The sequence below is a fragment of the Haemaphysalis longicornis genome, unplaced genomic scaffold (assembly GCF_048455015.1).
Source record: "Haemaphysalis longicornis isolate Haplotype H1 unplaced genomic scaffold, Haemaphysalis longicornis Haplotype H1 scaffold_8, whole genome shotgun sequence".
NCBI lineage: Eukaryota > Metazoa > Arthropoda > Arachnida > Ixodida > Ixodidae > Haemaphysalis > Haemaphysalis longicornis.
The window spans coordinates 85,254,157-85,268,546 of NW_027526445.1; positions in this window are offsets into that span (position 1 = coordinate 85,254,157).

The window sequence follows — 14,390 nt, forward strand, 5'->3', positions numbered from 1 at the left end:
TTTTCCTGATATTGTTCGCTCCAAAATTCGCTTCTACGGGAATGGTAGTATTGTATATCACGTAATTCAATCGTTTGATGACCACATCCTCTTTAACGGCTCATGTGCATCTTTCTGCAACTGATGCCGTTCCTGGCTAATGAATATTAACTACAAAAAGCTGTGTTCATATCCTTCACTATTAAATTAGTTCTTTCAGATTTCAACTACTCATTTATTTGGATTGTGCCTGCATAAAATGTACCATTATAAATACCCTGGCGCGCGTTTCACTCATAAACTGTCCTGGTCCAATCATATTGATTGCATTACTGCAAAAGCTCTAAAAATCTGTAACCTCTGGCGTACCCTGTCGGCGGCCCCTTTTGAAACGAAACTAGCTCTCTAAAAGGCTCTTATCTACTCCGTGCTCGAATACGCGTAACCGGTATGGAGCCCCTTGTAATGAATGGAACGTTGCCAACTGGCACTTCATCACACCCCTACAACCAGTGCAAAAAAAAAGAAATTGAATCGGTGCAGAAATAGGCCATTAGATTTATCTTCAGGCGATATGACTCAGCTTTGTCACCTACGTGAGCATTATTATCTTTGAACCGATCACCACTATCGTCGCGGCGGAAGATTGAATCGCTCAAGCTATTTCACTCTATAATTTCCTCGTCGTGCAAGCTTTCAACAGATCTGTACCTTGCGTGTTCCAGGCCTTATTCAACACGCCACTAGCATACTTTAAATATGATACCATTCTACCCCTGTACTAATACGTTTAACCTGACCTTCTTTCTACAAACTGTTGAAATTTAGAATACCTTACCCTGTGGCATACGTTCTTTGCCCACAAATTAATTCTTGTTATCCATAAATACTCTTTGAGTGTTTTTTCTCTTTTTTTGTAATGTTCCTGTTCTCTGTTTCTTGCCACCATGCCATGCCATGTCTTGCACAATGTATGGTATCATTAGGCGCTCAAGAACTTTACTTCGCAGTGTTACACCATGTGTGTTTTATGCGGCCCTCTTCCCCACTCTTGCCATAGCCTTTACGGGTTCCAGTTTGTATAAATAAATGTATAAAAATAAAAAAAAAACGTTTCGTGTCTCCCTGCAAGCACTCTCCTGCGGAAAAATCACACATTGGTTCTGCCATGTTTCACGATTGCAATAATCCTCTCCTGTTTTAGTGAGAGTTCCAGAACAACAAAATTTGTAATCATTTTGAAATGTTTGCAGAAATACATAAATGATGACCATGAATAGGTTTTTCATGTGGTTTGGAAACCTAACAATAACTTGCGCAGCTAATATCAGGGTAACACCAGTGACATTGTTTGCAATAACAAACGTTCCTATGGATGTGAATCAAGCGGGTGATAAAAGCGTTTTGAAAATCGCAAATGATGGTATTACAAAGAATAATGACAAAGTGAGCTTTTGTGAGACTCCCCTCGCCATTTACTGCAGAAGTAAAAAAATTATTGAGCACTAACAGGGGCTTCACGAGTATAGGTAAAGCGAAAAACACGTTCCGCGACGCCCTATAGTGAATCACAGAATTAAACCTGCTGAGGAGAAACAAAAATGGGGTGTCCTGTCCGAATAGCATGTGTTGATCTAAAAATGTTTAAAAAAGAGCGAAACCGGATCGCTGGACAGTTTGATTTATTTAAAGGCGGGAACTCAATGTAGTGGTGTTATTAAGTGAAAGTTCCCTACAAACAATGCTTCCTCCTATTCTTGTACTAGTCAAACTGTAGCGAACCGCTTACTCCATCTTTCACGGGGGAAGAACCGATAGCCACGGTGTGCACGAATGAATAATACTCATGATGGCATGGCGTTATCAAGACGCGGTGACGTTATTTAAAGGATAAACATAAACTGATGATATCAATGCTTAGGAGATGTTAGCTCCAATGGAGATTTAAACGCTCCTAGTGTAGCAATGGTAAAAACACGCACAACGTTGCACTTTATGCCATCTCACCCATGGCCCCAAATGCGGCATTTGGTAGCGGTTTGCGTTTCTCGTGGGCCATAAATGGCCCAAAATAACCGCGCGCAGAGTAACGACATGTAATGAGAGAAAAGCCTTAACACAGTAAAGAAATATCTCGCGGAGTGCTAGAGATTGATGATGAATATGGTGTCGTTTATATGGTGCAAGGCCGAATACAGACAAAAAGGGCCGAAAAAGTTGTTTTATAGGGACGAGGTGATGGCAAGTGTAAAACATTCAGCTAACTTTCTATAAAATGACGAAATGCAGTGTAGATGACTGGTGTAATGGGCCAGGTTGTAATATGCTTAGTACGCAATCAGGTGTAAAAACTTGACGTCGCTAGAAAACTTAAAAGTGCGCTTGTGGGTGATTATGGGGTAGTCCCCTAAAACATAAGATGGTTGTAGTGGAATGTGTTGTGTTGTCGGTGTTGTTGTGAGAAGTGTCTGTGTCGTGTTGCTTCTGGTGTCTTTTATTGTATGAGGATTTGGATCACGGATAGCGCCTCTCGGCCCCTGCTGCACAGAGGTTCAGGCGATCAGGTGAGAAGGCGGGGAGGGCGTTGCATGTGTGTGCCCTATCCATAATATAGCCAAAGAGACTTCTATGTATCTATTGTGTGCGTCGGCGCTGTATGGTCTCAAGTGCGGTTTTATTACGAGTAACTTGTCTGTTTGTTCACTCCAGTGTGTTTGCGATGTTTAGCGAAGTGGTTGTTTGATGTGTGGGTTTACGTTGGCGAAGCGTAACGTGGTTATGTCTACGGTATTCAAGAGTGTAGCAGTACCAACCATTCGATCCTCGGCTTCGTTTCCGGCTATACCCCAGTGCCCAGGGACCCAGCAAAGGACCAGTTCAAATTTGTGGGCATAAACAAACATCATACCCCTGAAGATCAAATTGACAAGATTGTTTTGAGAAGACTTGGTTGAAGACAATGCCCACACAGCACTGAGGTCATCTTTATAGATAATGGATTGTGGGATGCGGATTTGAAGTATATGATTAACAAGTACACCATAAGCCCATCGCGTAAAGGTACCAGTATTACTATTCAGAGTTTTAGCCCATGTCCGGGTCCATGCGCAGCGCAGGACACAGAGGCGGCAGTTTTAGAGGCGTCCGTATAAAATTCAGAACACCGATACTTCTACTGCAAATACAAGTGCTGCAGAATTGCAAATCTTGGAGCTCGGTTTTTATCTGTAAATGTGAAAGATGTATATTGCTCTATAAAATCTGTTAGAGAAGTTTGAATGACACCTAAAAAGAAGACAGCAAGCTCTGAGGTTTCCTCTCTAAGTCTGTAAGAGAGGGGCGCAGAGAACGATGGTTGATTTAGCAGGAGTTTCATCATGGAGGTATCATAAAAACTGATTTAAAAGTATGGTGAGGCATGGATGAAATTTAAAAGCATAAAGGAGATCTGTGTACGCTCGCTGACGTTGTAGGTTTTATTTATTACACTTCACATAGAGGCATTCGACCGGGTTAATGCGGAAGGCGCCACAAAACAGGCGAAGCCCAAGATGAAGCACTTCTTCCACCATTTTGAAGGTTGTTTTACTTGCTAACCCATAAAGAACACGTCCATATTCCAATTGTGCAGCTATTACGCTAGTAAAAACACGTAAAAGAAGTTGTTTGTCAGCACCATATGAAGTGTGGGAGACAACCTTGAGTACAGTCATATGCTTTAAGAATTTACGTTTTAGTCGTTTTATATGTAGAACGAATGTAAGCTTTTGGTCAAGGGCTACACCTAAAAACCTCTGTTCATTTCGCACAGGAATTGAGACTCCATTGAGTTTGATGGCTGGATCCAGCCAAAGGCCACGCCTTTTCAAAAACAAAGCACAAGTACACTTTCTTGAATTAAATTTAAAGGGGTATGGCAGGGTAAACCAGCCAAAAAAAATCGAATTTTAAATGTGGCGCCAAACAATCGAGCGCACTAGGAGGAGCAACCCTGTAGAAACGTGGCGTCAAGCGCCTGCTCAAAACCTTTTAAATGCCGTGTCGATGTGTGCCGCATGGCCTGCCGTTTAAAAATGGCGGACACATTTCCGACGTCGGTTCAGAGGACAGTATGTTTAGCATTGTTTTTCGCGGTTCACTGCAATATTTCAATTTTTCTTGCGTCTGTGTTTCCAATATATTGGGTGTATTAAATCATCGTATATTTTTTAAATTACAAAGGTTAACAGACTTTCCGCTAGTGGTGCTTGTGTAGTATGAACCGTTTTTGTGATTGTTCGCACATTTACGGTCGTGGTTGGCACTTGTTCGAGTTTCAAACGCACTGCGATAACGTAAGATGGTATGATCATCCAACAAATGGACGAAAAAGAGAACTTTCAAAGGTAATCGGTTTACGACCAATCAAGACAGCAAAAAACCGGGTCGATAAAGCGCAAGCTTCGCGAAACTAGGTGAGAGGCATAGTGGTGCATCTTCCGACGTAGACGGCGCAAGAAAAACGGGATACCGCCTGATCGGCCTTGCTGTTCTCCGTAGCATTTTGCAAAACGTAATTGTGTGTGTAAAAAGTGCAATTGGGGAGAATTTACTTTGGAAGAGGCTATTGACAATCGTAGCGGTTAGGCGTAGCTGTTCACAAACATAAAACTTCACTTTTCTTAAGTTGTGTTTTTTGTAACCTATTCAAATTCAATGTACCTTTTCTCCGAAAGTATTGATTCGATTACAGTGAACCTTTGCACACTTGTTTTACAACTAATCATGAAGGTACAGAACGAATAAGATTACGTTAACATAAATATTACTAATGCAAAAAAAGTATACTACAAAACACCACCTTACAGCTGTGGCTTGCAGTGACATTATTTTTTGCTCCCATATTCCAAGTAGAGTATCAAAAGTTTTTCCTTCAGATAAATTCATTGGTTATTTAGAATAACACTGCGCGATATCATCACGATCCTCCCTTTTCTTCCAGAGAAAAGGCACATTGAATTAACAAACACACTTGAAATTTTGGGCGAGTGCAACAAAAAAGATCTATATCTAGACCAAGGCAAATCATTTCATGTTTTATCCAGTGGCATCTCGTCTGCACACAACTAATTGAGGGGAACATCTGCAGGCGTTTTGGAAATATAACGTTAAATTTACATGTATAATTTACCCTACCATACCTCTTTAAAGTCGTTGCTATCTGTCTAAACAGCTAGCTTGTTAACACCAAGCTCCATTTGCCGCTAGTGCTTAAATAGGTTAAAAGATTTAAGGAATAATTCCACGTCGTCTAAATAGATTGAGCAGGAAATCGATAGTGGCGATGCCTTTCTGAGTGAATTCTTTTTTTACAATAAACAGAGTGCAGCTCAAACTCCTCCTTGCGGCACGACGTTTTCCTGCACATGAACCGTTGAGAGTGCACTCCCAACTGTAACACGAAAGGTTCTTACAGACAACTAGCTGGCAAGTGTGTTTAGCATGTTACTCGACAGACCGAAAACCTTCAGGTCGCTTAAGATGTCGTACCACCACGGGGTATCGTACGATTTTTCCAGATAAAGAATAGCGTCATACAACATTGTTTGTGGGGAAATGCATCTTTGATAAACGACTCTAATGCAACAATTCGTTCGTTGGTTGATCGTCCCTCCCTAAAGCCCGCGTGGCAGCTTTTGAGAATAACGTTGTACTCTAAGAAGTACACGAGTCCTCTGTTTATTATATTCACGAGAAGCTTGCACAGGCAGCTTGTCAAAGAAATGGGCCGGTAACTGGCAGGAGAGCAAATCTCCTTCCAATCTTTAAGGAAAGCCTCTGCTATTACCTCCCTACAAGAGCGTGGACTGTGCCCCGAAAGCCATATTTTATTGTATAGATGTAGAAGTGTTTCAAGGGTATCTGAGTGTAGGTGTTGTATCATAGTGTATGTGATATTTTCTGCATTTGGAGACGAAGGCTTACATATGGTCAGGGCTGCCTTCAGATCATGAATTAAAAAGGGGGAAGTGTAGAAAGTGTGCCACTTGTTGCTATCACGCAGGGACTTCTTTCCTGCAGATGTTGTGTGTTTCATAAAAGTGTTTTTGTACTGTGCTGAACTGGACACGTGCTTTATGTGTTGTGCAAATATGTTAGCCTGGTCTTCGAGTGTGTCCCCTGTTGTTCTATCCAGGGGTAGGCTGTGTGTCTGTTGTCATTTTAGCTTACGTATATGTGTCAAGACTTTGTGTCCATGTATGAAATAATGAATGTCAAGAAGGTGTGCCAACTTCATCGTTTTGCCTCATGACGCACAGGTTTTGCGAACTCGTTGGCCTGTTTGAACAAATTGAGGTTACCCGACGTAGAGTACCGACGAGGTACACTTCACTCCTTGTAATGGGTCTCTAGCACCCACCTACTGTCCTCATTCCACCTCGGCCTCCTCTGATTGCTTGGGGCCCCAGACGCCTGGGGAATGGACTTTTCGGCGGCGTCGAGGATGTGCGGCGTGAGTAGTTGGAAAGCTTCTTCAATGTGTACGTATCCCATGGTTGTGTATTGTAGTTCGTATATCTTTGTAAATGTATTCCACTTAGCTCTTGCATCATTGAACCTGTTCTGGAAAGATGGAGTGCATGGGCATTTACCTATATATGTTAGGTAGGGTGGGGAAGTGGTTCTTACCATATGGTTCAGTATCCACACCCCACTCGAATACAGGAAAAAGAACAGCGGAGCCAAAAGCCAAGTGAGAATAAGAGTGTATGTTGTGTCCTGTATTAACGTATGTGGGCTCATTTTTCTTGAAGAGGCATGCTGCTGAAGATGTAAGGAATTGCTCTATCAGGCTACCTCTGGCATCCGTGCGAGAAGAGAGCCAAACAGAATTGTTTGCATTAAGGTCGCCTGTTAGGAAGTATGGCTGGGGCAGCTGTTCGACCAGCGCCTCGAAGTCAGAGCTCCAAAGTGTAGGATCAGGAGGAATGTATATGGATCATACCGTTATCATCCTATTCAATAATATTGCGCAAGTTGCTACCGCCTCAAGGAAAGTGTTCAAAGTGACAGGGTGGGATGCCAAGGATTACGGCCACACCTCAAGAAGAGTGTGTGCAGCCATCCCTCTCGTTTCAAAAGACCATGTAAGTAATTAAATAGTTTGTGTGATTGGATTTCAAATCTGTTTCCTGATTGCTAATCACACTTGGCTAATTAGCATGCAGCATTTCGTATACATCGTCTAGATTTTTAGGAATGCCTGTACAGTTCTACAAGATTGTTTTCACTTCCCATTATGATGTGTTCGCAGCTACTGGAGTGTGCTTATGTATCGTCTTTCGGGGCTAGGACTCACGGAGGGGGGTTTGTCGCCCTCTCTACATGTTTGGATGCAGGGACTCGTCCCTTCCGCTGCGACTCAAACAGGAACAGTGCCACGTCCACGTCATCTTCGGGTGTCCTACGGGTACCTGATGGACCAGGCCCCGTGGGCTTTGCACCCATTAAGGTGCCTTACATTTTGTGAGCCGCTACGGCCGAAGGTGTCAGAGCACCACAGGTATCACGCGCGGTGCGGCAGAGGTGGGAGTCGATGCGGGACCCCATTTGTCCATCTCCTTTTCATGCTGCAGTTGAAGGAGGGAGAGTGGAAAACAGGGGTCGAACGGGCATTGGTCCCGACGGTGGCTGTTGCCACCACAGCCGCTTCTGGCTCAGCGAGCACTGCGGAGGCGGGTTTGGCTGATGGAGGCAACCAACGGGGAGAAGGGTAGGGGGGCGCGGAATGGAGGACTAAGTCCTACTTGCGGTACTGAGTCCCCGCCTAAATCAGACGCCGCTCTGCCCCCCGGCGAGCCGCGTCGGCGTACCTCCCGAGGGCAAACAGGCGAACCTTTTCCGCGTCTCTGGAAAGGTGATTTTCTTGGCGATCTTAACATAACTATCTGCTCCCCTTGCTTAACGTTTTCACATTTTGGCGAGTACGCTGCATGGGGTCCCTGGCAGTTGGCACAGGTGAAGGTTTTTGATTCACAGTTTTGTGACAGATGGTCATGCTGTCCCCACTTAGCGAAGGTAACTCGGCCACAGCAAGAGTTTGTGCAATGCCCGAAACGTTCGCACTTGAAGCAGCGCCGTTGGATCGGGATGTGCGGCGGACAGAACAATGTATATAACCAGCATATATAGATTCTGGAAGGGTCGATTAATCGAAGATCAGGATATTTTGTTTAGTTGTTAACGGTTTGCCATCACGGTGTATGGATATGCGCATTACAGCCGTCGGCATCGGTTTCGGAAATGAGATCTGCCTCAAAGATCACAGCCAGAGAGCTGTTGAGGCTGTGGCGGGGTGTGACCCTGATCTCCAGATCGGCCATGCGGTTTATTTCAGAAGGATTGTGGATTGCTTCTGAGTTTTTACTTCAACTATTACTTCGCCTGTTAGTAGTTTTTTCTACGGCCAAAGATTTGCCAATTGCTCCTTGAAAAAACTTTGAGAGGAGGAATAGAGACTGGGCGGAGACGGGTTTGGATTTTTCTACTGATTCAAGCACCGTAAAACGGGGATAGTTGTCAGGTTTCGGAATGTTGATTCCTGGTAGGGATGGGAAGGAAACTTTGGTGCCGCCCCTTTGCAGCTACCGATCACGTTTTGATTGGGTTTTTCGTTCATCCATACGGCTCAGGAAAAAGCAGGGGACGGGGGTACTTTCTTCGGCAAACTCACCCTGATAGGTGAAGAGGACTCGGAGCTGCCTGCCTGGTAAACAGACAGGGAGTCCATCCGCCGGAGCTTGACCTGGGCTCCGGCAGCCACCCTTCGTGGTTTCTCACCCTCCACCTATAAACACATCGCCACGGTTAGATACAGGTTATGTTTGGGGGCTGGGGGTGGCGGTGTCGCCAATAGCGTCCCCAAGATTACTGAAGGTGCCAAGCGGGGGTGAGTGCTCGAAATAGTTGAAGTTAATACATTTAGTGACTTCAAAATTTCTGTGGTTAGGTTTAGATAACGAATCACGCTAAAATGTTTTCAAACTTGTGAGAGTAGGTAAATTGATTGTGAATATTCCCGAGAAATTCTCACTTTTGTCGTTACATTTTATGTTGTTCAGTTATCACCAGAAACGACGTTGAAGATTCCAGAGTACGGGAACAGTGCATAAAAACTCGAAAAGTTATTCCCACCAGCATACCCATACGAGAAAATTGCGATTAGTAGAAGTCTTAGAGAATTGTTGAAATTTGGCAAAAATCAGAGCTATGCGCTCGTAAAATGCGGTGGTTGACAAATTATAAAAAACAGGCATAAATCAATACACTGTCCAGAGGGCTATCCGACGATGTTTAGGCTTGGCAATCCGCAACCCCCCTTTCCGCGACGCAGTCTGGTAACATTGTTCAAACAACCAACATGGCACGGCAAAAGAGGTCTCCCGACACCTTTTGGCTTGCTCGCCTACTAAATTCTTACACTGCAGTGTTTATTCAGCTATTCGGACTAGAAAGAGCTCATGAGCTTTTCCGATGAACTCATCTTGATCGAGGTAAGAGGTCGGAGCGATCCAAACAGCTGAGATCGTCGCTATGTGCGTGTAAACTTCGGGGAAGACCGTGGAATGGCATTGCAGTTAGCTCAATAACAGCTGGCTCTCTAGCGGGTGAAATGGTGGAAGGTCAGTTCTGGTTGTCACCAGAAATATCAGAGAAATACGAGCGCCTTGGTGCTGCTTTCATAAACTTCCGCAGGTAAGTTGTACAGTTTTTTATACAAAATTCAGGCTGTGATAGGGCTTCGCCGTACCCTCATGAATAGTGATCTGGTGAGAGCACAAACTCCCGAAAATATAAATAGCAAGGGAGGGGACAATAAGAAGACTTTATCTCGTTCATTGCCTTTACGCTCGTATTCCTTTGGGAGGTGAGCCTAGAAGCGAAGAATCCGCATATTTCTAGATTCCAGACGAACGTGCGTTTGGAAAAATGCGCGATGCGAGTTCTTTAAAACCTTGGGAGATTTTTATTGAGCTCGGTAGTGCCTGCTGTAGAGTTATTTAGTCGGCTACGTCACAATTGTTAGGGTGTATTTGGTAGGCTGGCCTAAAACGGAAACGCCGTATCTTAGAGGTTAGCACGCTCAGCTCGCCAATTTTTGTTGTATCAACAGCAAGGGGTGTCGGTGCGTTATTCCAAACGGCAACATGGATGACAATCGGCGCAGAATTTATACAGCCTTCTATGTCGGATTGCATCAGCAGTGACTTCAGTAACTTCGGAACATGTTCTGTGACACAATGTAGCTCTACAATGCCACCTGATGTTTTTGCTCACGCTTATGATACCTGCCATCGGTTTTCCGATATCACCGTTGTAATTTATGTCGCGTTATGGTGTCTGAATGATTTAAATGCAGGTTTTGTCAATTTGTATTTGTGGTGCACTAACAATTATAGGGAGTCAGTTTTATTCTGCTGTTTTATAGTAGAAGTGACTTTCTTTACTTCTACAGGTCGCATCATTCTGCCGCTCATAAAGGTAGCGGCAAGAGTTCACAAATTTCTATTGAAAAAACAATCTGTTTGTGTGCCGAACAACGCATTATCGCGTAATCTTACCGCTATCTAGCCGGTGAGGCATGTTCTGACCTATGCACTATGTACAGCAGAGCCAAAGGTAATCATCTTGCGAGACATAAAGACTTAGCAATTTCAGCAGCCGCCAGACTTGGGCGTTTGGCAGTAAGCTGTGGAATTGACTTCTTTTTCTTAATATTTGGTTGTCGTCTATTGCTGTAGTAGCGTTTGAAGACTGGTACCTTCACTGAGTAGATTATGCATGATTCAACACCAAAAAAAAGCAAGGAAGTGGACTATTTTAGGCAAATATTTGAAATTTGAGTTAACTTGTTTTATTCAACCAGAGTTTTCAGCCATGCAAGTGCTCCAGGGTTGAGATAACAAGATTCGAGTCAAACTATCGAAGAATATACGGGTATTTTCTGTAAAAAAATACCTACTTAGGTACAACTTGGTATGTATTAATAGGTGTTTCTGTTGTCACCAGACGCTTTAGGAACACCGGTTGCGATATTTCAGTGAAGGAATTAACATTGAAGGAATTCAGTGAAGGAACTAACTGACCATATATTCTGTAGACAGGTCTGTTTGCAAGTGCTCCTGATTCAACTTGAACAGACCTGTCAATATCCTGATGAGCTTGACACGCCAGTTCTAAAACCAAAATAGCCATGCCTCGCTCTGAAGAAGTGAAAGTAGGCTCCCCTGCACATCCTGCAAAAAAAAGGAAAGAAAAAAAAACCAATCAAGCAAGTTTTAATGTCAGCTGATGAGTACTGCGTTGAATTCACATAACTGGAATGCAGAATATTTACCACTATGCGACAACAAAGGTGACTTACATCTTTGCTTGATCGATAGATTCGGGAGTCCCCATCCTGGCAGAATTTCGGTCTATGGGAGCAGTGCAGTCATCAGGAGCGAGTAATCATCACCATCATCATTTATTGTACCCTTAAAGGCCCCTTGCGGGGTATTACATAAGGGGGGGGCGAAATAATAGTACACACATAGCAAGAATTCAGACAGTAAAACAGGAACAATTCCGACATACATTCGTGTAAAGAAAGTGAAGACGTACAGGCATGAAAAGAATAAAAAAGGGGGGGGGGGGCAAAATAATAGCACACACATAGCAAGAATTATTACAGTAAGACAGAAACAATTCCGACATACATTCGTGTAAAGAAAGTGAGGACGAACAGGCATGGAAAAAGAAATGAAAAGAGAGAAGAGGGAGGGAGAGAGGTGAGCAATTTCAAGAAGTCAAAGTTTCCCTAGTCCGCCGAAAAAAAAAATAAAAGCTAGAAAGAGCAATGAACTGACTGAGGGCGTCAACCGTATGGCATTTGAAACGCGTGCCAATGCCATACGAACGAGGAGCCAGAAGGGCGCCGGCCTGCCGGCCTCAGCACTCTCACACGGTCACAAGCTTTTGGCGTCAGTGGGCCGGCTAATCCCCTTGCCCTAAGGGCCATGCAACAATGGGCAGAGCACTCGGAGTAGAGTTCCCCACTCCTTGCGCTCAGTACCCCAAACTATTCCCGGGAGGACAAGGCAGGGCAAGAACGACGACCGCAGACAGGTCAAGGAACGCAGGCCCCGTCTCCGAACAATGCGGGGCGGCAGACCAAAAAGCTGACCTTGCCGGAACTGCCATCTTCGAAAAAGGGGCGAACTGGAGGAAGTGCCTTTACAGCGAACCCCACGGAGCCGCAATGGCTCGCAAGGGACCCCCCAGTCTGTATAAACACACGAGCTGCGTTCCGCAGAGCGGGTTTCGTGGAAGGCCGGCAGCGGCGAAGGGTTGCAAGGCGGCGTTGCAATGTAAGCCGTGACACCTCTGAACAAGAAGCCTTGCCGGCATCGGAACGCAGGCGGAGTAATTATATTTTTTCAGACATGAAAAGAAGCAACCAGAGGTAAAAGCCGTTGGAAAGGACGCTAAAATTACGCGTAGAAAAAGTAACTAGAAACAAAATATTGTAGGTTAATTAAGGATATAGGAGCTTAGTAACTCACGGAATTTCGAAGGGTTATGCTCGGCAACGACAGATTCTGGTAGGGAGTTCTATTGTTCTATTGCTACGGGAAGGAAAGATTTGTTGAAAGCGTTGGTAGAACCGTGAAGTCTCGGAATGCTCATAGAGTTGAAGAGGCGATGTGATGAGCGCACGGGTGGAAATAAAAGCGTTGAACGAAGGTCAGGGAAGTTATATTACAATTTATGGAATAGGCAGAGCAGTGAGATTTTACGCCTTGATGCTAAGAGGGGCAGTCCGACAGATGCTTTCAAGTTGGTGACACTGGTAGTGTGGCCATATTTGGATGAGATGAAACGGGTAGCGCGGTTTTGGACAGCTTCTAGTATATCAGCCAGGTACGTTTGGTGCGGGTTCCAAATGGAGGAGGCATATTCCAGTTTGGTGCGGATGAAAGTCTCATATGCTATTTTACGGATCGATGGAGGGGACAGGTATAACGATCTTCTAAGGTAGTTCAGGGACTTCCAGGCATCAGCTGTTAGTTTTAGAATGTGGTTCGACCAATTTAGTTTGTTAGTGATGGTAACGCCGAGGTAGCGGTAGCTATGGACCTCAGATAGATTAACTGTGCCTAAGCAGTATGGGAATGTAGTTATGGAGCGCTTCCGGGTCACATGCATGAACTTACATTTACTAACATTTAGACTCATCATCCAGCGTGAGCACCATTTGGCAATTAAGGTTAAGTCCTTTTGGAGGACGGATTGGTCATCGCTGGCTGTGACACGGCGGTAAATTACACAATCATTGGCAAAAAGACGGATTGGAGATGAAATGCCAGTTGGGAGGTCGTTTATAAATATAAGGAAAAGAAGTGGACCGAGTACTGATCCCTGAGGAACCTCGGATATTACTTTGGTAGTTTCTGAGCAGCGGTCTCCAACACAAGTGAACTGAATGCGATCTGTTAGGAAACAGGTGATCCATGATAGGATTAGCGGGTCGATATGAAGACACGAAAGTTTGGACACCAGTCGTTTATGGGGTACGCAGTCAAAGGCCTTTGAAAAATCTAAGTAAATGACGTCTGTCTGGAATGAAGAATCTAAGTTTAGGTGGAGGTCTGTGGTGAATTCAAAAAGTTGAGTTTCACATGACAGGCCTGGACGGAAGCCATGCTGATTGCTGAAGAAAAAAGAATTTCTTTCGAGGTGGTTAGCTATGTGCGAATATATGATATGTTCCAAAAGTTTACAGGCAATACATGTAAGTGAGATCGGGCGATAATTGGTTAGGTCGGAGCGCTTGCCAGACTTGAAAACAGGGACTACTTCGTTTATTTTCCAGTCTTTCGGCAGAGTACCCTCGCGTATGGATTGGGTAAAAATTATTTGTAAGATCTGGCTGGAGATGACGTCGGTAGCTTTTAGTATTTTCACTGGTATGTGGTCAGGTCCGGGGGAGCTAGAAATTTTAAGCTTTTTTATTAGGTTCATGATACCTTCAGCAGTTACTTCAATGGCAGGCATGTCAGTGAAGTCCAATCTTGGTAAGACAGGAATGTTGGTCGAAGGTTCACACGTAAAAACGGACGAAAAATAGGAATTTAGGACGGCAGAGCGTTTTGCGACTGGGACGTGTGACCCATCAGGATTGGTTAAGGTGATGTTATGCGACTGATGTCGGTTGGGAGTGAGTATTTTCCAGAATTTTTTGGGATTACCATGGAGGATATCAAGAAGGTCCTGGTGAAATAATTTTTTCTTTGAGCGCTTCAAGAGGCGGTTGTACTCTCGCAAGCAGTTGAAGTAGTTCTTCCATTTCGGGGCAATACCAGATTTTTTCCCCACTTTGAAGAGGCGCT